Source organism: Odocoileus virginianus, chromosome 12 (assembly GCF_023699985.2).
Source record: "Odocoileus virginianus isolate 20LAN1187 ecotype Illinois chromosome 12, Ovbor_1.2, whole genome shotgun sequence".
Taxonomy (NCBI): Eukaryota; Metazoa; Chordata; class Mammalia; order Artiodactyla; family Cervidae; genus Odocoileus; species Odocoileus virginianus.
The window spans coordinates 4,226,911-4,252,504 of NC_069685.1; the positions used below are offsets into that span (position 1 = coordinate 4,226,911).

The 25,594-nt window shown below is 45.0% G+C and overlaps 1 protein-coding gene across 1 annotated transcript in view; it reads right to left on the reverse strand.

The window, feature by feature from the left end:
* TRIM2 (tripartite motif containing 2) overlaps positions 1-20,022 on the reverse strand; it is a 102,953-nt gene extending 82,931 nt beyond the window's left edge. The window contains 1 exon segment of the mRNA XM_070474738.1: positions 19,826-20,022. The gene's annotated coding sequence lies outside the window, so the exon portion shown is untranslated.
* Positions 20,023-25,594: the final 5,572 nt, after the last annotated feature.

Here is a 25,594-nt window from a genome sequence, read left to right on the forward strand (position 1 = left end):
TTTGGGAGATCAAACATTCAGTCCATTACAGGAGCCCTAAGATTTTGTACAAGAGGGTCTGGACCTCTTCGACCTCTGTGATCCCATCACCCCTGTGGTGACTAAAGCATGCAAACCACTTGCGGTCACTGGACACAGTAAGAACCCATGAGCAACTGCACAACATCTACATCTAGCAGCTGCAATGCATGTAATTGGGGCTGGATTTGCTACACTTACTGATTCCAGGCTTGCTAACAAGTCCTCTATAAAGGATCACAACTGCACTCACTCCAGGCCTCCAGAGCCTCCCTGTGTCTTTCAAACCTTCACATGCTTTCCCTCTGCCTGGAATCTTTGTCTTCTCTTGCTAGAGATTTAATTGGTGCATCACTTCTATACTGAAACCTCCCTGATAGCCCCTTCCCTCAGGCAAAGTACTCGGCCCTTGTACGTACTCAGTATTTCTATCGCTGTACTTATCACTCTCTGCAGCAATCACTGGTTTAAATGTCTGACTCTCCTACTACAGAGTGAGCTCCTGGCCTAGTCTTACTCATCTTTTTATCCCTGAATATAGCAGGGTCTAGATATAAGTAAGTCCTCAGTAAACAGCAGTCATTCAAGGAATATTACTTTTCCCTTATATATATTCTGGTTCATGGTATGTGAAGAGCAAGGGAACTCACATTTATTTAGCACCTACTGTGTACGAGGTTCTACGTTAAAGACCCAATTTTATTCTTAAGATGAATTTGTAAGATAGGAATTGCTGGTTTGATAAAAGGGAGATTAAAGAACCATCTTATTAGAAATAAGAGAAGAGTATTCAAAATGTCTAGGGACCGATTTGATCTATTTTGGATTAATATTTCTGGAGCTTAGTTAAAATGTTAGTCACTCAGTTGTGTCGGACTCTTTGCAACCCCATGGACTGTAGCCCACTAGGTTCTTCTGTCCATGAGATTCTCCAGGCAAGAATACTGGAGTGGGTTGCCATGGATCTTCCTGCCCAGGAATTGAACCCAGGTTTCCTGCATTGCAGGCAGATTCTTTACCACTGAGCCACCAGGGAAGTGGTTATCTCAACTCCAAAACAGCAGTGACTGAAAATGGGGACTTACAATCTCACTCCTAGGCATATATCCAGACAAAGCTGTAATTACAAAAGATACATGTACCCCTGTGTTCATTGCAGCACTATTTATAGACAAGACATGGAAACAATCTAAGAGTCCATTGACAGAAACGGATAAAGAGGATGTGGTTTGTGTGTGTGTGTGCACATGCATGAATACTACTCAGCCATAAAGTGAATGAAATAAAGTCATTTTAACAATATGGATGGACCTAGAGATTATCGCACTAAGTGAAATAAGTCAGAAAGAAAAAGGCAAATACTATACACATGATATCATTTATGTGTAGGCTTTAAATATGACACAGCGACTTCCCTCGTAGGGTATCTGCCCTCCAGTATGAGGGAAGCAGGTTCAACCTCTGGTTGGGTAACCGGGATCCCACATGCCATGGGGCAACTAAGCCTGCAAGCCTCAACTAAGATCTGACGCAGCCAAGAATGAATAAAGAAATACATGAATTAATTAACACTAAAAAATATGACACTGATAACCTATCCATGAGACAGAAACAGACTCACAGATAGAGGAGACAGATTTGTGGCTGTGAAAGGGAGGGAGAGGGAAGGACTGGGAGTTTGGAATGAGCAGATGCAAACCACTGTATCCAGGATGAATGGACAAGGCCTACTGTACAGCACAAGGAACTACATTCAACATCCTGTGATAAACCACAGTGGAGGAGAACATGAAGAAGAACACACACATATAAGATGGAATCACTGCAGTAAAGCAGAAATCAACACAACATTGTGAACCAACTATACTTCAGTAAAACAAATTTTTAAATGGTGCTTTAACAAGTAACGTGTGTATGAATGACTGAAATTTAACATCTAGCATAGCATGGACCTCCCAAAACTTGTAAATGACCAAGAACCACCTTGGCACTGACAGTAAGACAGCCTTGTTGTCAGTGGAGTGGTCCACCATGATCCAGTCTACCCTGCATTCCGTGGATTGTGTTATTACAACACCACCCACCTGTCTTTTGAAGCTGGTGGATCACAGCCTCCCTACTCATATTGTTCCTTAGTGCAAATGTTCTTCAATGATCACACCGGCATAATTTTTAAAACTGGATGAAAAACTTCTTTAAAAATAATTCCACTGTTTGGATGCTCCTGGTGTTCAGCTGCCCAGATAAATAATCTGTTATTGTCTTGATTTTGTGGTCTCCCAGAATCAACATCAAAAGTACATAGAGGTTGTTTTTTGGTAATCACCAACATTTCCACATGTCTCTAGCAGCTCAGACGGTAAAGAATCTGCCTTCAGTGCCAGAGACCTGGGTTCAATCTGTGGGTTGGGAGGATCCCTTGGAGAAGGGAATGGCAACCCACTCCGGTATTCTTGCCTGGAGAATTCCATGGACAGAGGAACCTGGAGAGCTACAGAGTCAGACACAACTGAGCAACTAACACAACACAACACAACAACTCCTGTCAGTAAGGGCAGATGTGACATTTCACAATCTGCTTGGGTATAAATTGTGAAATGTGTTATGCCACAGAGCATGCCTTAATAATTTTGGAAGTTAGGACCCATCAAAACACATAGACAACTTAGAACTGGCAAAACTTCCTTAAGAATTATGTGTTAATTTGGTTTGTAAATTTGGTTAATTTGTTTGTTAACTTGTTCCTGAGTATTATTTGGACTCAGACACACAAAAGCTATAGCCACCACCCCCCCAAGGCTCACCGTTATTCAGGAGTTAGATGGAAAGAGGGGCAGAAGGACAAATAAACGAGAAGATCCAACTGTCTGGGCTTTTTGCTTTGAGGAAGGAGGTTCAGTTTCTTGTGGATTAAAGAAACTGAGCTTCAGACCATCTGCATCCGGATCAGCTCTGAAGGACATTCCCCCGCCACATTCATTGTGGCAGATCACCCATCACACCTTAAGCTTCGCACAACCAGGAAGCTGTAGATCACAGGGAGATGGAATTGGAGAACAAACTACCAGTGGACCTTTCAGTCTTTGAAAAAGAAAAAAAAATTAGGTTTCAGTGTTTGTAAGCCATTCATAGACTGTCCTGATCCTCCGACTTTTTGCTTGATAATGTAGAGGATGCGTGCATGTGTGCTTTGCGACCTCACGGGCTGTAGCCCACGAGACTCCTCTGTCCACGGAACTCTCCAGGCAAGAATACTGGAGTAGGTTGCCATGCCCTCCTCCAGGGGATCTTCCCGACCCAGGGACTGAACCCACATCTCTTCTGTCTCCTGCACTGTCAGGCAGGTTCTTTACCACTGAGCCATGTGGGAAACCCAGTACAGAGTATATACATGTACATAAGCACACACTACTATCACCCCCAATGTATGTGTGTTAACAGCTCCACATTCATATACTCTGACTCTTAATGTTTTATTAGTATGCAAGCTCCTAAGTCACCAAGGACCATGAACAGTAGACTTGAAGGTATATTAGTTCTAAAGGTAACCAAACCATTAATTAATCATTAATTCATCAAACATGTTTACTGACACCTAGTACAAGGTGGTTATAACATGGTGCCAATGTACAGCTAGATGAATTATATTTAAGAGTCCAAAGGCAAGAGTTAAAACTCTAATCTCTCCTACCCCAACCCCCAAAGATAAAGCAGCAAGCAGGCAGAGGGCCCAGTCTGGCTGATTCTCACTTCTGTTCATTCCCTCAAACAAGAGAAATGACAAGCAGCTTGACATTCCAGATGCTGTAAAGTTTACACAGACGTTTAAGACCCAATTCTTGACTTGCTGTCAAAACAAAACATGCAGGTAAGCTGCTGAATAGGGGACAATCGACAACCTTCTCCAGGAGAGTTTGCAAACCACAGCAGATAGTAGAGGGTGCAGAAGAGGATGGAGCAAATTCACTTTTGTTTATTTAAAAAATGGATCTGAGGGACTTTCTGGTCACACAGTGGATAGGAATCCGCCTGCCAGTGCAGGGGACGCAAGTGTGATCCCCGGTGCAGGGAGACTCCACGAGCTGCAGAACGAGGAGGCCCCTGCTCCAGAACCACTGCGGCCGTGCGCCTAGGGCCAGGGGAGCCTGCTCACCGCAACGAGAGACAGCCCTGTGCGCAGCGATGAAGACCCAGCACCACCAAACTAGAATAAAGAAAGAAAATTGTTTTAAAAAATGGATCAGAAGAGGTTTGAGAACTGTCATGCAGTACCGCTGAAGAAGGCTTCGCAGGGTTTGTGGGATGATGAGAGGTAAAGATGAGGGGATGAAAAGTAGGCAGCTAAGGTGTTCGGTGTTTCCAGGCAGAAAGAGCCAGCACGGATAAGCACGCAGGGAGTGCAAGCAGCCTGGTTTTCCATGGCATAAGGTGGAGAAAAAATAGAAAAGTCTGGAACACTAAATAGAAGCCCTCTCGGGGGTGGTCCTGACTGCTAATGTTAGCAGAACACAGTGACTGGAGAAATCTGAGAAACACAGAACTCTGAGAGAGCTAATCTAGCTGCAGTTAACAGAATGAGTTTCCTGAAAGAGAGCGGGCAGGAACACCAGTCAGGAAGTAACTACATCCATTCAGTCGTCAAGGAAATGAATCATTTACGAATCACTACTATATTGTCAGGTATCCACAAGTACTGAGGGATGGTCGCAGGAAGAACAATGGGAAGGGTAATTGGTCAGAAGGAACAGGTGGTGCAAAGACATTAATCTCGGACAACCTGACACATTTGGGTCTGCGAGAAGCGCTGCTCCAGAAGGAGGTAAACTGAATTTTAATTAAAAAATTATATTAAATAAGCGACTATGTTGTTATATAACTATAACAATAATTATATTAAATAAACAGTGAACAGCCATTTATTCATCAAGCACTTAGTATGTGCCAGGCACTGTTCTTTATACACAATCATTCATTTAATCCTCACAACTCTATGAGGGAGACATTGCTATTCCCATTTTACAGATGCATAAACTGACTTCTAGTGCCTCAGAAGTTTGCTTCTCAGAATCACACAGCTATTGGGATTAACATATACACTATTATATATAAAAACAATAATCAATAAGAACCTACTGTATAGCGCAGAGAACTCTACTCAACATTCTGTAACAACCTATATAGAAAAAGAACCTGAAAAAGAATGCATATAAATCTATGTATTTGTATATAAATCACTCTGCTGTACATATGAAACTAACACAGCGCTGTAAATCAACTACATTCCAACATATAAAACGGGCTTCCTGGTGCTCAGATGGCAAAGAATCTGCCTGCAATGCATGAGCCCTGGGTTTGATCTCTGGCTTGGGAAGATCCCCTGGAGAAGGAAGTGGCAACCCACTCCAGTATTCTTGCCTGGAGAGTCCCATGGCCAGAGAAGCCTGGCGGCTACAGGCTGTGGAGTCACAAGGAGTCAAACATGACAGAGTGACTAACATGTCCACTTTCAATTTCCAACTTAAAATTTTAAAAAAATAATAAAGCAACCAAAACCACTGAAAAACAAAATAAAAATTCTTTTTAGTGCTTAAAAAAATATCACGCAGCTGTTAACTATTGACTAGGGGATTCAAGCCTAAGTTTTTCTCTTTTGGAAACCAACCTTGAGCCCAAAGGACAAGTAAAAGCTGTAGAATAGCAAGGTGGAGCAAGCGTTCCAGGCACAGGAAACCTCCACCCGTGCGTGCATGGGCAGAAGCAGCTCACCAGGCAGGCTGTGTGAAGCAGGAGGCTGGGCGGGAGCTGAGGTAGGGAGGCAATCGGCGCCCAGGCCTGTGATGGACCTTGCTTTGTTTGCTGAATGGTGTGAACCCGAACTTGGAACCTGTGAGAGCTGCTGAAGACGCACAGACATCACAGCCTGGAAAGGATGGATGGACACACAAGAGACAGGTGTGGTGAGCAGGGCCAGACTGCGGGCAGACTCTCACTGACCCAGCAAGGGATGATGGGGACCTGGGCTGAGAATGAGTAAGATGGTGCTCAGACAGCCTGAGAGGGGAGCGATGGCCCCCCTCGCAGAAGAGTGGGTTCCAGAGCAGAGGGGTCCGTGTGTTTGGGGGCAGGGGCAACGGGGCAGTTGGGCGGGTGGGTGGCTTGGAGAGCGAGGGTGCTGATGAGTTCAAGTTTGGACTGTTGGGTTCATAGTTCCAGTCTCAGAAGAAAGGTCTGGGTAGGAAACAACGGTTTGGGCTGTAGATCTAGGCAGAAAAAGAAATTATAATTGTGGACTATTAACCAGGAGCAGTCTATATGCTTTTCATGCATTTTCTCTTTAATCTTTTCAACAATCACATGAAACAGATATTGTTATTACTAACATGCCCATTTTACAGACTACGGCTCCAACTAAGCCACAAAGACATGAAGTGACCTGCCAAGGGCCACAGTATTAGTAAGGGACTAATACGCACCTCAATCTCCCACACGTTTGTGACAGTGATCACTGGGGTCCAGTACAGACACATATTTTTCACCGAAACAAAAGTTTCGTGATATTACATTTAGTTCCCTGCTGTCTTCCACCCTGTTGCTTTTTTTAAATAGGCTGCCTGCAACCCACAACTTGATTCGCAACCTGCTCATGAAACCTACGGTTTGAGAACAGCTGTTCAACACCTACTGCCTCCTGCACCTGACTCAGCAGGTCAAGGTGGGACCACAAAGGTGAGGAGCAGAGTCAGCCACATCCTAGACCACAGGAGAGAGTCCACTGCACGGTGATTCTGAGCCAAAAGCATAACACGATGAGACGTGAATCTCTTGTGCCAAATTACACCCCGAGGACATGTCTGTGGGAGCCAGCCCTTCGGCAGTGAGTCATCCACTGGCTGCAGCACACATTTATGGGGATGGAAGCTTCTTTCGGCTGCCAAGTGTTTCCACTGTATGGTACAGGAAAAGATGCTGAGGCCTTGATTTTGAGAACGATGAAGTCGTTAGCTCTAAAGTTGCTACAGTATTCAGTGGCAGCAGACTGTGGGCACACAGCCCATGGCAAACCAGCTCTGTGCCTGCCCTTCACTTTGATGTAATTCCTACAGACAGTAATTGCAATAGGAAATCATACCTCCAAGGGGGAAGTTATGGACTATGGCGTTTAACATCTTGCTCAGCAGGAAATGATTCTGCTGGCAGGACTGTAAGAATCCACTCCCCAAATAGATCACAGAACCTGAATGTACATACTCTTCCTGCTGCTCCATAGGAAGAGAGGAGTGTTCCTTTTCAGTAGGATTAAACCCTTCTGAGTGGCTCCAGGATCTCATTCTCTCAGTTAACCCTTCATTCTTCTTTACTGCCATCATTTTCTCCTTTAACATAATTTCCCTCCCTTCTGAGTTCAAACAAACCCTGTTGTTGTTGAGTTGCCAAGTCATGTCCACCTCTCCATGACCCCATGCAGCACGCCAGGCCTACCTGTCCGTCGCCATCTCCCAGAGTTTGCCAGAGTTCATGTCCATCGAATCAGTGATGCCATCCAACCATCTCATTTCTTCTATTGCCCCCTTCTCCTCCTGCCTTCAATCATCCCCAGCATAAAGGTCTTTTCCCGTGAGTCGGCTATTCCCATCAGGTGGCCAAAGCATTGGAGCTTCAGCATCAGTCCTTCCAATGTATATTCAGGGTTGATTTACTTAAGATTGATTGGCTTGATCTCCTTGATGGCCAAGGGACTCTCAAGAGTCTTCTCCAGCACCAAATTTGGGAAGCATCAATTCTTTATGGTCCAACTCTCACATCTCTACATGACTACTGGAAAAACCACAGCTTTGACTATATGGACCGTGATTTCCTCTCAAAAAGTCCCTCAGTAGGACAGAATGTTAGGGGAGCAGAACCTGTTCTGTATCTTGATGGTGATGCTTTCTGTGGTGGTGGTGGTTTCTATTCATAATCAGTATCTTTAAAAAAAAAATTTGACTTCAAAAGAAAAGCCCTGACCATTTTCTGAATCCTACTGCCCTGTGGCTACCATCTTGCTTCTTTCCATCTTTTCCTTGACACTTGCTCTCTCCAATGAATTCATCAACCCTGAATAGTTATTGGAAGGACTGATGCTGAAGAATGAAACTCCAATACTTTGACCACCTGATTCGAAGAGGTGACTCACTGGAAAAGACCCTGATGCTGGGAAAGATTGAGGGCAGGAGGAGAAGGGGACGACAGAGGATGAGATGGCTGGATGGCATCACTGACTCAATGGACATGAGTTTGAGCAAGCTTTGGGAGATGGTGAAGGACAAGGAAGCCCGGCATGCTGCAGTCCACGGGGTCTCAAAGAGTTGGACGTGACTGAGCAACTGAAGAACAACACAAATCCAAGTCTTCCCCAGGCTGACCCCCAGTCAGCTCTCCCAGTTCCCTTCTTGCCCTCTGCAGTTCACGGCGCTGAAACTTTCTCTTCAGAAGCTTGTGGTCCCTCTTCTACCTCTTTACACGCTGCTGCTTGTGACTCCCGAGCAACGCCAAGACTCCAAGCCCACCACTCCCTCCTTGTGTATTTGCTCCCTTGGGTGTCTCACCCCATTTCCTGGGTCAGAGGCCAGCTTGTGTGCACTGGACGTCCAAATTCACCCCAGAGAGAGGACAGCTGGCTTGGGCCCCCCGTGACCCCGCAGGTGCCTCCGCCCTCTCACTGTCTCACACTTGGCACACGCAGCTGCCCTCACTGGTGTGGATGACCTCCCCGCTGGTCCTCCTCCCAGGCCAGAGCCCTGGGATTCCAGACACGCTCATCAAGAGCAACGCATGTAGCACAGCAGAAAGTCTCTGTGAACCGCCATGTTCCAGAATGGTGATCACTTCTACTCCTGAAAGCTGTTCAAACACTCCTTTGATGCATCTGCAGCTCTCGCCTAATTTTTTCTGCAGCCTTGGCTCCCCATCTGTATCCCTCTCCCCGGCCCCCTGTGTGCTGTGTGTTCTGTTCTTTGTCTCTTTACTAAAACCACCTTTCCCCCTCTTACTCTGCCCCTCAAGACTCTTTAAAGGCTCCTGTTACGTGTTGAACTGTGTCTCCCAACCCCCTCCCCACAAAAGATATGTTTCTGAAGTCCCCTAGTACCTCAGAATATGACCTTATTTGGAAACAGATTTTCACAGAGGTGACGAAGTGAAAATCAAGTTGTCAAGTGGACCCTAAAGCAGAATGTCTGATGTGTGCATGTTCAGTCGCTTCAATGGTGTCTGACTCTTTGTGATTCCATGGACTGCAGCCGCCAGGCTCTTCTGTCCGTGGGATTCTCCAGGCAAGAAAACTGGAGTGGGCCGCCATTCCCTTTTCCAGGGGATCTTCCCAACCCAGGGATCAAACCCAGGTCTCCTGCATTACAGGTGGATTCTTACCAGCTGAGCCGCCAGGGAAGCCCCTAATATGTCTGATGTCCTTATAAAATTAAAAAAAAAAAAAAGGCAGTTTGGAGACAGAGAAGGAAGACAATGTGAAGACACAGGGAGGGTACCGTCCGTAAGCCAAGAAAGGCCTGAGGCTGTAGGAAGCCAGGAGACCCTCACACTCTTCAGAAGGCGCCAACCCTGCCACACGTTTTCTGCCAGGCCTCTGTTTGGCCTTAAAGATCTTTAATCTGACCCCTCCCTCCCCATTCAACCTTTACTCCCACACATTGCCTCCTTCGGGCTTTGGGTCAGTCTCCACACCAATCAGACGTGTTTCCCTCTAGTCCTTCTCTGGAGGTGGCTCTCCACCTTAGCCCATGATGTCCCCCACCTGCTTCTCTCTGCCATCAAAACCTTGCACATTCCTTAGGCTCCAGCATCAGTCTCTCTTCCACCATTTCTCTGTCATGGATCTTTTGGCCTATTGCCTTTTCTCCTTTCCCTAAACTGTCATTGTCAAGTCATCTATATCTTATAAGACGGTGTCTTAAGACACCGGATGGCATCTTGTTCACACACTTCCCTAGTGGTTTCTTGTGTGATGCTCTCAGGTCTGAAATTTTAAGTTAATATTTGAATTAAATTTTTAAGTCCCCATTGGAAATCACTTTTCCAGACACCTCCCTAGATTTGTTTATTCAATAAAACATCTTTTTGACCAGAGCTTCCCACAGTTCTTCTATTATTTTATCACATAACATCTAATCAGACATGACTGAGCATTTGGGTTAATAAGGACATCAAAGCTGTGAGCCCGAACTCTTTCTTTCCTCGAAAAGTCACTGGACTTCCTTGCCTCTAAAATGTTACTTCTCAGAGTCCTTGTAAAGATAAGGTGGAACAATTTACATGAAAGTGATTTTTAAAAGGTGAAGATTTGCTCAAATGTGAGATTAAATCATTATTATCACACTGCCAGGTTAGCTCAGCTAGTTAGCTGCCTCGCTGAGGAAACTATGGGCTTGAGCCAAGTGAGCTGGCTCTTCTAGATCTGTGCCACAGCGGGCAATAAACTTCACAACTAACAGAGCAGGAGGCAGGATGCAGAAAAACCACAAAGCACGTCCAGGGGGTCAGCAGGGTTATCTTCATAAAGAAAAGGCAGACAGTGTGTGGTCACCGCAGTCTCCCTGAGGGCATGCAGTGCCCCAGGCTCTCGGAAGACCCCTGACAGTCCCTGACACACAGCTCTGGTGCAATAAGTCCACAGGTAATGGGTCACCCCCAAGTCAAGAGGTTTAACGTTGCATTCTGGTTTTATTTGGTCATTTAGTCCTACTGGTTTTATGACTGAAAGTTAATCAAGAATTGTGAAAAACGCCTGAAATACAAAAAGCAGGTTGAGGACTTTCCTGGTGGGCCAGTGGCTAAGACTCCAAGCTCCCAGTTCGGGGGCCGTGGGTTCTATCCCAGGTCCGGGAACTAGATCCCACATGCCGCAACTAAGATCCAACAGAGTCAAATAAATAATTTTTTTTTTTTTAAAAGGCAAGTCAACCTCTGTCAATTTAGAATCTCAATATGGTCCATTCCATGAGCATATCAAAAGAGCCAAAGTCCAGTTTCCAAAGAAGACGTGCTTTGGTGTTTTATGGAGTCGATGTGTTTGATGAGTATTCACATTCCCAGACCAGCAGTCTTTCCCTAGCCATATGAATTTAGCCATGTTTTCCTTAACTTAATGTTTCTTTTTAAAAGAGATTAAATTAACTGTCCTTCTTTCACTTCACCTTTGGTATTTGTTTCACAAACTTTAAACCCTGGCCAACAATTATGCGTGATTGGTCTTAAGTTTCAGATGCCAAATACAGACTGCACGTTAGTAAGTATTACAGCTGTTTTTTATGTGTAAAATTCAGAAAACTGGGCCCTGGGTCTCTACCGCCTGGAAAATAGATCTAGGAGACAAGTAGGAGGTCTGAGTGTCTCCACTGGGAGTGACTTCATCCCTCTGGTCTGTTGGTGACCTCCTGTCTCTACTGACCACCTATCAACAGGTCCCCGCTGAATGGCTGAATAACGCAGACTGAAAGTAAAAGACCCAGACCTGGCAGCACTTTGGTGAATGCCTTTATCCAAGGGACTTGATGGAGAGGAAATGGTTTCGGAAAAATATCTAAGAAAAGAAATCTATTTAGTTCTACTTAGATTTAGTTCCAGCATGGAGCATCCTGTGTGGAATAAGCCCCAAACATGCCAAGAATATCTTGTACTATGTTACAAATGAAAACCAGTTCCCATGCAGACGAAATTCAGAATTTCATAACTCAACATATCTGGCCCTCTCCCATTGCAGAAACTGCTTTTAGCTATTCAAAGCAAATTCTTAATTATTTCCCATTCTTGACATGCAAAGGCTTTTTAGAAATTAGTATGAATTTGATCTGTAATAGATGCTTATTAAAAATTCAGAAACTTTGTTTAAGCAGTTAGGTGGATACAAGTAAAAGCCTTATAGAGGAAATCCCAGAGAGATCCAACTGGTTTTTTTCTTTCAATGAGATCATATTAAAAATGAATAAAACATACCTTCCCCTGTGGGGTCTGGAGCTGAAGCAGAGACATTAGAGTAAATGTCACAGGAAAAAGGAATACTTTGCACAGACTCCCTCCCCCCGCCACCCTCCCACTTCTTCCTGTTTCAAGCTCCTAGATCTTCTCATGTTGTCTGGTGGGGGGCTTGGCAGCTTCTGGTGGTTTGTAGCCTTTAGGCATCAATTACTTTGTACTTCAGATTTCTGGACTGAGATATGTGCGGAGGGAGGGGATGAAGGACACTTGAAGCGTAATTGCTACCTGACGGTCAGCAAAAATAGCAAAGAAGAGCCCCCCCGCCCCCCAGCCTCTGCTCATCCTTCTTCTAAGCAAACGGCACCCAGTCACATCACTGCCTTGTACAGCAGGACTGCGTGACTTCTGTGAGACCCGGGACGAAGGAAAGCATCTGTCATCTCAGGCTCATTGTTGTAGGGTGTGTGGCACAACAGGCTGATGGGCATTGCTTCTCTAAAATGAAAATAACTTCCTGAAAAAAGACTTTTCTTCATGGCACCAGGTATCTGGAGGCTACATTCGGTAACTATTTGTTAAGTTTGCCCTCGATCAGTGGTTTCATTGTTGGCTATGATTTACAAGAGAAAGACATGTAATTATTGCCACTTCTGTTCTGCTGCTATCAAGACACAAACATTCAGCCTATTTGAATATCTTTTTATCCACTTCCCGTGGGTAACTTCTGACTGGTCATGCTAAAAGAAGGAGGATAACCAGGATTGTGCTCACATTTCATAAGAGATTCACTTTTATTATCTCCTTCCTTGACTAATCTGGCAATTATTATGCTTTTCATAAGCAGAATCCAATGCAGGAAGATCTAAATAGACATTTCTCCAAAGAAGACAAACAGATGGTCAAAAAACACATTTGAAGAAGCTCAACACAGCTAATTAGTAGAGAAATGCAAATCAAAACTACAATGAGGTATCACTACATACTAGTCAGAAGGCCATCATCAAAATGTCTACAAACAATAAATGCTAATGGGACTGTAAATTAACACAACTATTATGGAGACTAGTATGGAGGTTTCTTAAAAACTAAAAACAGAGCTACTATATGATCCAGCAATTCCACTCTTGGGCATACATCCAGAGAAAAGCATAATTCTAAATGATACATCCATCCCAATGTTCATCTCAGCACAATAGCAAAGACATGGAAATAACCTAAGTGTCCATTGACAGAGGAACGGATAAAGATGTGGTACATATACACAATGGAATATTACTCAGCCATAAAAAGAATGAAATAATGCCATTCGCAGCAACATGGATGGATGATCATAGTAAGTGAAGTAAGTCAGAGACAAATATCACATGATATCACTTATATGTGAAATCTTAAAAAAAGGACACATGTGAACTTACTTACAAAACAGACACAGACTCACACAATATGGCGACAAAGGGGAGAGATGGCGGAGGGGTAAATTAGGAGTGTGGGGTTACCGTATATGGTAAGTCCCCTACCCACACACCGTCTGGCTGCGAACTTTCAAAGACGTGACCGTGCATTCCAGCGATGTCAGGCAGGAACTGCAGCGCACCCTTCCTCTCCTGCTGCGGGTGGTCCTCAGCTCCACCAACTCCCAGCCCCCTCTGCCTCCTCCAGTCACTAACTTCTTGCCTGTTTACTCAACGGCAGACTCGGTATGCCAGCTATTGTACTGTCCTACTGAATGTTTCAAGGTACTGTACTATAAGATTAAAAAAATTTTTTTTGCATTTTTTATGTATTATTTATGTGAAGAGTATTATAAAACTATTACAGTACAGTACTGTATAGCCCACTGTGTTGGTTGGGTACCCAGGCTAACTTTGTTGGACTTACAAACCAATTGGACTTGCAAATGCGCTCTCAAAATGGAACTCGTTGACATGTAGGCAGCTTACTGTTCACACTTTTATATAAAATAGATAATAGATAAACAGCAAGGACCTACTGTATGGCACAGGGAACTCTACTCAATATTCTATAATGACCTATAAGGGGATATAATCTGAAGAAGAATGTATATATGTATATGCATAAATGAAACACTTTGCTGTACACCTGAAATTAACACGATATTGTAAATTAACTATATTCCATTATAAAATAAAAATTAAATTTAAAAAAAAGAATCCAATGCAGGAGGTAGGCAGAGGGAGCCCTGGACATATGTTGAACAATGCCAAGCTCCACAAGGAGACAATTCACTCACCAATATGGGGGAGATGGCCGCACACTGAGCCAGCCTGTGTTGCCGCTAAAGCAGCTGGTCTGCGTGAGAAGACGCTCAGCATCCCGAGTCATCAGAGAAATGCAAATCAAAACCACAATGAGGATCACCTCACACCCGTCAGAATGGCCATCATCAGAAAGCCTACAGAGAGTTCCCTGGTAGTCAGGGAGTATGGGTTCAGTACCTGGTTGGAGAACTAAGATCCCATAAGCTGTGAGGCACAGCCAAAAAAATAAAAATAATTAAAAATAAATAAAAAGTCTACAAATAAATGCTGGAGAGGATGTGGAGAAAAGGAAAACTTTTACACTGTTGGTAAGTTGGTGTAGCCACTATGGAAGGCAGCATGCCAGTTCCCCAGAAAAGTAAAAACAGAATTACCATATGATCCAACAATCCCATTCCTGGGCACATATCCAGACAAAACTGTAATTCAAAAAGATACATGCACCCCCCCATGGTCATAGCAGAAAACTCTCAATAGCCAAGACATTGAAACAACCTAAATGTCCATCAACAGATGAACGGATAAGGAAGACATGGTACCTATATGCAATGGAATACTACTCAGCCATGAAAAGAATGAGATAGTGCCATTTGCAACAACATGGATGGACCTAGAGATCATCATACCCAGTAAGTCAGAAAGACAAATACCACATCACTTACATGTGGAATCAAAATACAGCACAAATAACCCATGAAACAGAAACAATCATGGACTTAGAGAACAGACTTGTGGCTGCCAAGGGGGAGAGGTTTGGAGGAGGGATGGGGTGGGAGGCTGGGGTTAGCAGACGGAAGCTTTTATATGTAGAATGGAGAGACAAGGTCCCACTCTACAGCACAGAGAACTATATTCGCTATCCTATGACAAACCACAATGGAAAAGAATTTTAAAAAAAGAATGTACATACATGTATGCGTGTGCATAACTAAATCACTTTGCTGAACAGCAGAAATCAGCACAACACTGCAAATCAACTACACTTGAATTAAAAACATGTTAAAACTAAAGGAAACTGCGTTAACCTTGAACTACACAAAAAGGGAGGGGTCAGAACTGACCCCAAGCTTCCCTTCTTTTGAGTCCGGCAGGTTCCTGCCCTTTCCCTTCCCCCTCCTGTGCCTCCAGTTCGCTATCTTCACTCCCAGCAGAATTCTAACTAAAGCAGGCTGCCCAGCTACAGAGATAGCCAGGTGCCCTGCCATTGTGTCCAACAGCGAGGACATCCAGGCACGTTAACAAGATGCAAATCCCCTGCAATGTGGCTAATGCCTTTTTTTAATCCCTTTGTGAAGGCCCAGAAAACTCATTCTTTCAGATGGGTTTATAATACAGCTTTGACACCATGGTCGAATGTGTAACACTAATTTAAATAAATTGCCTGTGGTCAGCAAAAGAGAACATTCTGTCTTTGTTTAGTCTGAGACTCTGTTTTCAAGATGAAAGAGACCCGATCCTGTCCTCTAAATTAAGGCAAATCTCAAGGATAGCTATGCCGCTATTATGGGTTATTTTGATATTAATGAACGTGTGATGGCTGGGGAATGACTATCACAGGAACAGAGCCATGGACTGAATTGGGGGTCGACAGAAAGTGTCACTTCACCCAAGTCGTGTTGAAGAGCCAAGAACACAACTTCTGCTGCCAAAGGAATCCACTGGCAGGCATCTGAGCTGAACTACAGAGGGGGCTCCTAGCGCTGCCCTAGACCTGGTTACCCAGGTAAGGAATCAGTGAACAGGTGGGAGAAGGATGCTCATCGATGTCTAACGGCACCACCAAAGCTTGAAAATCCCTTCAAGGCTCATGCTCTGCCTTTTACACTATTGTACCTCTTAGATCATAAAGCAGTGGGTTTGAAACATAATATTTGTTCAGTAAATCCTGTAGGTTGACAGATGGAGCTTGAAAAACAGCTTTCCTTTCTTCTACCTGATTGGACAGAACACTCTAAAACAAAACTGGGTGGAATATTTCACATTTTTGGTCTTCTGTCAGATCTCTCTTTTCAGGAGTCTTAACCTGAGAGCCTTCCCATGTTGCTTGTTTCCTGGTCCTTAAAATCAGCATCCTTGAAGGTAAAATCAGCATCCTTGAAGGTTGGCAATGAAAGCTCTAAAACACTAGTCCTGACCCTAAAGAGGGACAAGCAGGTTGGCCAGACTTTATGCCTCTCGAGATATTTTGGTTTAGAACAACAGAAACCAAAAAAGACATTCCTCAAACAGCAGACATTCTGAAACCTGAAAAACATTTCCAATAAAGATACAGTGATTTAAATGGCTAATCAACTTCCAGAACTCCAACTGCCTCCAGCATATTTGTGCAAATTGCTCCAGTTCCAGAAGTCTGCATGTTGATCATTTTACTGCAGTTAGGGTGGAAGCGAACCAGTTCCACAGCTTCTGAGACCTTCTACACTGTCATAAATGGATAAAGACGCTGACCGACACAGTGTTTTTGTTTGACTCAAGGACCCATTCTAATCTTTCTGGCCAGCTCTTCTGCCTAAATAAATTTCATCCAGACATCCAGTATGTTATGAAGAAAAGAAAGTATTATAAATTATAGGGAGAGGATATTTCAGTTCTAGGATCAAGATGAGATTCAAAGGGAGGATATGCAAAACTAATAGTTTTACATAGCAAGGAACCAGTACTCATAAGACGAAATATTTGCCAATAAGCTCACTTTCTGAGGTTGAATTACCACTCCTCTCTTCAAAAATACATAAAAGCTGAGTGGTTGGTAAACAACTGGCTCAGTGTCATTAGATTTACTCCCCTTCATTTCCTCTCTAGCTACTTACCTTGAAGTCTGCATTTACCAATTATTCTAACTCTAGGAACAAATACTAGCCATATCAAAGACCTACCATTTTCTTGCAGAGAAAATAAACTAAACTTTTAGATAACTTGCACTGACTTTTTTAGACCTGCCAACTGGCAGGCCAGTCTTAAGGTCTGATATCTAAGAGGATAAGAAATAATGCTGGTGACAGAAAACGACAGTGCCTCAGCCCTGACGCAAAATATTTAAGATAACAGTCTCAGAGAGGCCTCGCAAACAGATATCCACAAATGTATTTTCTCATGAAACCCCAAAAGAGCTTCCATCTGCCTCATTAGCAGCAGCATCAAAAGCATCCGGCCAACACCTGCCAGCATCAACCTGTAGAATCTGTGCAAATCAAACTAAGGTTGTCTTTGGGGGATTTACAATCCAAGATGGATTTCCTGTAAACCACGCAGTGTCATTTTCAGTAATAGGAGAAGGAGAATGTTTTGATCATGTTATCTTCCCAGGTTTTAGGATTTCAGGATGGCACTTTGAAAGTGCCAATTACCAGACTGGGTTGAGTAGGCCGAACTCTCATCAAGCAATAGCTGGAGAGGTGATGAGTTACTGCTGCTCAGACAAGGCCAAATAAACATATCACGCCTGAGTCCCAAGGTAAATATCTAGCCTCTTTCTAAAGTAAGCAGTGGACAGAAATTCCAAGGTCAGAATTCAACCCTAGGACAGACCAAAGAAAAGGTCAGTGTGTATGCGCTGTTCAGTGAGAGGAGACGTGAGAAGTTCTTTCCATTTGTGTTTCAATATGAAGCAGGAATAAAAAGCTGACCAGACAATCAGTAAACCATGCAAGGCAACATTAAAATGATGATGCAAGAAAAATAATTCAAGACCTAGGGCTTCCCTGGTTGCTCAGACGGTAAAGAATTTGCCTGCAATGCAGGAGACACCGGTTCAATCCCTGGGTCAGGTTTACTTTTGAAAGATACAATGGAATTTCCAATGGAGGATTTGATAAAGAGTTTTCCAGGAAAACAAATGCAGGATTTGGAAAAATGTTCTAATACTGATAAGGGGACACAGTCATCTAAACAAACTTGCCTCTAAAAGGTAGATATCCTAGATTCCATGAGCCAAAATAGAGTCATGGTATGTACCTAAATAATACAGTATAAAAAATGGTAGAAAGAAAAAGGTAGGGTCCACAGAAAAGAATGTACAAACGTGGGCGTGAGTGAGGAGATGTGGTGCAATCCCACCCCTACCCAGTCCAAAATATGAATTATCTCCACCATGAAGACATTTCATTAGTGTAAGTGGGCATGCCCCACTCAACCAAATATGAGTTTACCAAATCTAAGGTAGGAACGAGGTAGTTTTCTTTTAAAATTGTTGTTGTTTGTTGTTCAGTAGCTAGGTTGTGTCTGCCTCTTTGGGACTCCATGGACTGCAGCATGCCGGGCTCCCCTGTCCTCCACTACCTCCTGGAGTTTGCTCAAATTCATGTCCATTATTGACTCTAATTGCTAGATATATTTGAAGAGGAAGGAAACAAGGTAATGTGCGTCATAAAGAATTCAATCAAATCCTTTGCATCTTTGGTTAAGGTTGTGATAGCCCAAGGGTTCTGAGTCATTTCTGCTCTTTTGTTCCTTTCAGTCCAAAGACAACTAAATCTGCCAGGGGTGAAATCACGTGGCCATCTGAGACCGGAGGTCAAGAGAACTGCAGGTAGTCAACCGAGCAAGCACAGTCCATCCTCAAACCCCGATAACGGACCCGGAAACACCAACGAGTCGCGCAACAAGCCCACCCTGTATTCTAAAGATCGATGAAGAAGTTGCTCTCAATTTTTATAAGAAAATAGGCTAAAAACTACTTAACGGAGGAAAAAAACATTGGTGAGCGTTGTTCCTGTGACAATAATCCCTCCCACCCGAGGGGCTTACCTACTCGTTGGATGTCTAGGTGCTTAAAATTAACCACTTAGAAAGCATTTGAATCTAAAGCTGTCTCTGCTCTTAAGGTTAGTGAATCCTGAGGGGAAGGGAAGGGTGAAGAGAACTAGCTGCCTGTGGGATTGGATTACAGGTGGAAACTAACTTAGAGTTCATAGAAAGCTTGGGATCTGACAGGCGCTTTATGAAACCAGCCTTCCTCCCCACTCCCACTCTTACCTAATTTGTCCGCAGCATGCGGTTTTCAACATGGGGCATGTATTTTCAGAAGGTATCAATCCACAAAAGCCTTGAGCACCCTCAAAAATCAACATCTCTCTCCTCCAAGAAGCCAGACTTGCAGTATCAACTTGGGCAGAGGATCAGAGTGGAGGCTAATTAGGAAGGAAGGAACCCGGTTTCAGGAGTTGGTTGGACGAAAATAACCGAAATGTAACGAGACAGAAAAAAGGAAATCCATCTTTTCAAGTTATTAAATCTCGTGCTAAGGTTACAGAATATCTTGTCCCCTCAGGTGCAAAAGGACGAGAAAAGCGCGCTGGGCTCGCCCCTTTCCGGACTGGGGAGGGTCCCCGCCCCCGGGAGCGGGGCAGGCGCGGGGCGGGCGGCGGGTCCCCGGCTCCCCCAGCACCAGCCCCCGCCCCGGCCGCGCCGACCAGGTCCCGGAAGCGGAGTCTCCGCCGGCTCCGCGTACCGCGGTCCGCGTGCCCGCGCCCGGAGGGGAGGCTCCGGGGACCCGGCCCAGCCCACGGGCGCAGCTGCCCACGCGCAGCGCGGGCCGCCGTCCAGCAGCCACCACTTACCGGGCGACGGCGACCCGCTCGGCGGCTGGAGAGGCGTGCACGGCCCGCGGCGGGCGAAGCCGCGCACCCGCCGGCGATTTCGGGCTCTAGGCTGAAGCTGAGAAAACGGCTGGGCCCAGGGAGCGCCGCCTCTCCGCTGGATCCCCGAGGGCCTGGACTCGGCGTCCTCGCTTCCAGCAGGCTCTCGGGTCTCTCACTTCCATCCCGTGCTCAGGCCCAGGGCTGAGACATCTGTTTTCCATCAACCGCGCGGCCCCGGCAAATCCTGGATTACGCGCCGCCCGGCGCCCGCCGCTCTCCCGGCCCCGGCGCGGCGCTAATCCCCGCACAAAAGGCAGGCGAAGCGCACGCAATGCGGCGCCCGGGTCCAGACCGCTTCCCTCGGCGGCCGGCTCCCGGGGGAGGGCCAATCGCAGCCCCGGGGCAGGAGAAGGGTGGGCGCGGTCCTCGGGGCTACTCCCGCGCACGCTTCCTCCCCCACCTCTGTAAACACGCTCGCTGCAAAGTCTGTCCCTTCGGGGGAATGACTTCAGTTTGACGCGGCTGTAAAGGGCCAGCCTCCAGAAGAGAATGGCTCATTATTCAAAGCGATCACAGCACCAAAAGTGAGAGGGGAAAATAATCTCTGCGTTTACTTTAAGTATTCTGACAATGAGCAAGGAAAACGAGGAGAAATTACTATGTCTCAAAGGGCTTCCATTTTATTCTGTAAGTTAGACTGAGGTAAGGAATCTCCCCGCTCCGTCCTCTCCCCTCCCCTTCCTTCCGCCTAGAAACATTTGTGTGCCTCCTCTGTGCCAGGCACGAGGCTGGGGAAAAAGCCTGAGCTCTCTATTCTCAAGTGCCTTACTAGTAGCAGGGCAGGGAGAGAGAAGGGGAGTGGAAACGAACGATTTCAGCGGTTGTGAAATTGCTGTAATAGTCCATGTCCAGAGGGTCACAGAACACTGAAGCAGGTTTTGCATCATGCTGGAAAATCAAGGCAGGCTTCCTCAGAGGAGGCTGCCATTGAGTTTTGAAGACTGACCGGGCATCAGGTGGAATGAAGAGGAAGAAGATCTGAACATCTGTATGACTGCAGAAAGCAGGTGAGAGGTGCAATGGTGAGAGACGGGATTTTGCAGGACAGCAAGGAGTCAAATCATATAGCTCTTATTGGCTAATTTCCGACCTTTGCACTCGCTAGGCCTCTGTGAAGAATTTTAAAGCAGGTAAGTGACTTGATTTGATTTGCGTTTCAGAGAGATCGGTTGTGGAAGGCATCTAGAAGGAAGACAGTCTAGGAAAGGAGTGGAGGTGGGGCTGGGATGGAGGAGAAGTACTCCAAAGATGTGCCACAGGTGGAGCCTTTAGGATTTGTTGCCAAGACACAGGGGGAGCAGAGTTGCAGGCTGGCACTCAGGCTTCTGACATGGCCAGCGGGGCAGATGGAGGCTGCCCCTCACCCAGAGACAAATGAAGAGGAAACCAGTGGCACCCGAGTTCTGGTTTCTGTGGCCTATCCAACTGCAAATATCGCAGCAGGCAAGACCGCCACATGACCCCATATGGTATTTGGGGTGTTACCGGCTAAAAATATAAATTTGGCTGTGTCCATTTATAAGAGGGCTTCCCAGGTGGCTCAGTGGTAAAAGAATCTGCCTGCCAATGCAGGTGGCACAGGAGACGCTGGTTTAATCCCTGGGTTGGGAAGATCCCCTGGAGGAGGAAATGGCAACCCACTCCAGTATTCTTGCCCAGAGAGTCCCATGGACAGAGGAGACTGGCGGACCCTCATCTATAGGGTCGCAAAGAGTTGGACACAGCTGAGCGACTGAACATGCATACACACACCACTTAGAAGAAGCAGCTAAGTACAGGAGGAAAGGAAATACACAACATTTGCTAGAGCTTCCATACCACCAAGAGAGTGGCTTAAACAACAGACATTTATTGTCTCACAGTTTTAGAGGCTAAAGATCCAAGATCAGTGGGTGAACAGAGCCATGCTCCCTTGAGGGACCCGGGGAAGGATCTGTGCCAGGAGTCTCCCCGGCTTCTGATAGTTTCTTGGCTTGTGGCAGCATAACTTCAATCACAGGGCCTTCTCCCTGTGTGAGTGTCTGGGTCCAATTGTCCCCTTTCTATAAAAACACCAGTGATACTGGATTGGGGCTTCCCAGGTGGTGCTAGTTGTAAAAGAGCTTGCCTGCCAATGCAAGAGATGAGACTTAAGAGACGCAGGTTTGATCCCTGGGGCGGGAAGATCCCTTAGAGGAGGGCATGGCAACCCACTGCAGTATCTCTTTCCTGATGAATCCCATGGACAACTGAGCCTGGTGAGCTACAGTCCATAGGGTTTCACGGAGTTGGACAGCATGCACCCACGATACTGGATTAGAGGCCACCCTACTCCAGTAGGAAGTAGCCAGTTACACCCATTGTAACCATTACATCTGCCCTTATTTATATCTATTTTGAAATGATTGTATTTGCATATAAAGTCACATTCTGAGTTACTGGCTGTGAGGATTTCAACATAGGGATTTTAGTGGGACACAATTCAACCCATAACATTCACAGTGCAAATTAAGTTATCAAGAGTGGGATTCAATATGGAGTTGTAGAAAAACACCAGTTTTAAGTGGCTAAAAGAGCAGATCTGGATGGGAGGTGAGAAGATGATGATTAGAAGGTGCAAGAAGGGTGACACAATGAAGAGACGTGTTTGAGGAATCATTGGCGTTGCCAGATGTTACCAAGGCAGGCAAGGCAGGGCTAGAGACTGCCATTCCCTGCAGTTGGTAGTCATTGGACCAAACGGTCAGGACACGTGAACTTCAAATATTTAGCTACGGTATTTCGTGATCTTAAAATCACTGCCCAGGGAATTCCCTGGAGGTCCAGTGGTTAGGACTCAGCGCTGTCACTGCTGGGGCCTGGATTTGATCCCTGGTTGGGGAACTAAGGTCCTGCAAGCCGCACCGCACCCCAAAAAATACAAAATAAATCTAAAAACAACATCATTATCCAGCAAACTCCCTGAGGGAACCGGGGGTAGTGGACATTAGCGTGACTCGTGCCCAGGCCCAGCCTGCTTCCTCAGCCTCTTTTACAGCTGGGGCTTGAAACCTGCCTAGGCTCTGGCAGCCAGGTGGATGGTTGCTAGGCTTCAGTCCGGATGAGAGCCAAATGGGAAAGCATACTCTAAGGAAGCTGCTTTCTGTGAGGTGGTGGGAAGGGATCTGGTAGAAAGATATGGAGGCCCAGGGCCAGCAGGGGTCAAGGTCCGAGACGCACATGCCCGGAGGAACAGTCCTGGGCTCATACTGGATCCTTCCTGTGATATAATGTAGGCATCGTTCTCAGTGGGGTAACCTCTAAGTCTAATTCTCTGGATTTCTCGGAGATTCTCTGAGCCATGTAATAGTCTTACAAAAGAAAAAAAACAAAAACATTATTGAAATATAATTCACACTATAAAATTCATCCATTTAAACTGTGTAATCCATATATATATAAGACAGATAACCAACAAAATATATATATATGTGTGTGTGTATGTGTATGACTGAATCTCTTTGCTAGACACTGAAAGTAACACAACACTGTAAATCAACTATACTTCACTTTTTAAAAAATGAATCTTCAAAAAAAAAAGTGTACAATCCAGTGGCTTTTAGTATATTCACAAGGTTGTGCCACCATCTAAGTTCACTACCTAAGTCCAGGACATTTTCATCACCCTGAAGAGAAACTTCACGTACACTTGTGATCACTCCCCACTTCCCCTTCCTCCCAGCCCTGGGCCACCGCTAATCTACTTTCTGTCTCTATGGATTTGCCTGTTCTGGACATTTCATATGAATGGAGTCATATGCCATGTGGTCTTTTTGGTTCTGGCTTCTTTCACTGATGAAAAATTTATAAAGATTTATCCATACTGTAGCATAAATCAATGCATCATTCCTTGTATTGCCAAATAATACTTCATTGTCTGGATATACTACATTTTGTTTATTGGTTCATCAGTGGATTGTTTTCACTTTTTGGCTAGTATGAATAATGCTGTTTAAACATTTGTGTGCAAGTTTTTGTATGAACATATATTTTCATTTCTCTTGGGTATATATCTAGGAGGAGAATTACTGGGTCATATGGTAATTCTATGTTGAAAAATTTGAGGAACTGCCAGACTGTTTTCCAAAGCAGTTACATCATGTTACACTATCACTAGAAATACATTAGGGTTCTAATTTCCCAGTGGGCATAAAGTGGTATCACATTGTGGTTTTGATTGGCATTTCCCTAATGACTAATAATGCTGAATATCTTTTCATGTGCTTCTTGACCATTTGTGTATCTTCTCTGAAAAAATGTCTGTTAAAATCCTTTGTGTTAGGGGACTCTCCAAAACCACCTGACCTTGCCAGGCACCATAGTAACCAGCTGCACGGGTTATCCTACAGCAGGAGGGTAAAGCTTGAAACAACGAGGATGCCTCCAACCAGAAGAATTCAGATAAGGTCAAAAGGAGAGAGGAGATGCCAGTTCATATGTCCTGCCAGCGTCCCAGAATCCTTCTCGCTAGACTCCATCCTGACTGATGCTGCTCCCCTAGGAAGAGCCCTGAGTCAGAATGACTGGCCAGAGATAACCCGGCACCCAACCCCATCACCACGAAACCTGAGACTGTGCCCCGTGGCAGCACAGTCCTCCTGGGTTCCCGCACCCTCTTGCTCTCTGCCTGGGCGCCCCTTTCCAAGAAGCGCTCTTGCTTTGTCAGCATGAGGGTCTCTCTGAACAGTTCATTTCTGAGTATTAGGCAAGAGCCAACCCTCAGGCCCTGAAAGGGGTCCCCCCTTCTGCACCATACCCACTCAAGTTTTTTTAAATTGTGTTTAAAAAATCCATAAAAGTTACCACTTTAATCATTTTTAAGTGCACAGTTCAGTGATATTAAGTACATTTATTCATGTTGTGCAATCATCATTCTTTGCCCATTCTTAATTGTCTTTTTAAAATTTATTTTTTAGTGTCTAATTTTTGTATCCTGGAAACAAGTCTCTTAATGGAAAATGATTTGAGAATATTTTCTCTCATCCTGTAGGTTGTTCTTTCACTTTCTTGAGGGTGTTTTAATATTCTTGAATTAATTCCCTTCATGCTCAAACTAACTAGAGTAGTGTTGTCAGTAGCTAAAAACATTGACAGATGCACTGGGTTGGGTTAAATACCATTTTTTCCATTCCCCACCCCCCCCAAAACAACCTGTCTCATATCACATCTTATATCCATTATTGACTTAGAACTTTGGGTTTTGTTATTTTTCCTAAAGCTTTTCCTATTCTATCTGAATCCCACTCTATTGTGATATAAATCACTATATTGTGATTTATAATACGAAATACATATTCAGTCTTCGTTCCATTTCTGGCACAGAGCTCCTAAACTTGAACTCTCCTGAGTGATAGGACACATAAGTGTGTCTTGTTATGTTAATGAGGTGACTTCTGGATCACACCGAAGGATGGAGACTGGCTGGACTGCTCAGTCCCACACCCTGACTCCTAGGGAGGAACAAGGGCTGGAGGTTGAATCAGTTTCCACTGACCCACGATTTAATCAATCATGCCTATGCAATGAAGCCTCCATAAAAACTCAGAAGGACATAGTTCTGAGAGCCAGGCTGGGGAACACATGGAGATTCGGGGAGAGTGGTGTCCCTGGAGAGGGCCCAGAGGCTCCTCACCCTTCCCCCACCCTTGCCCTGTGTATCTCTCCACCCCT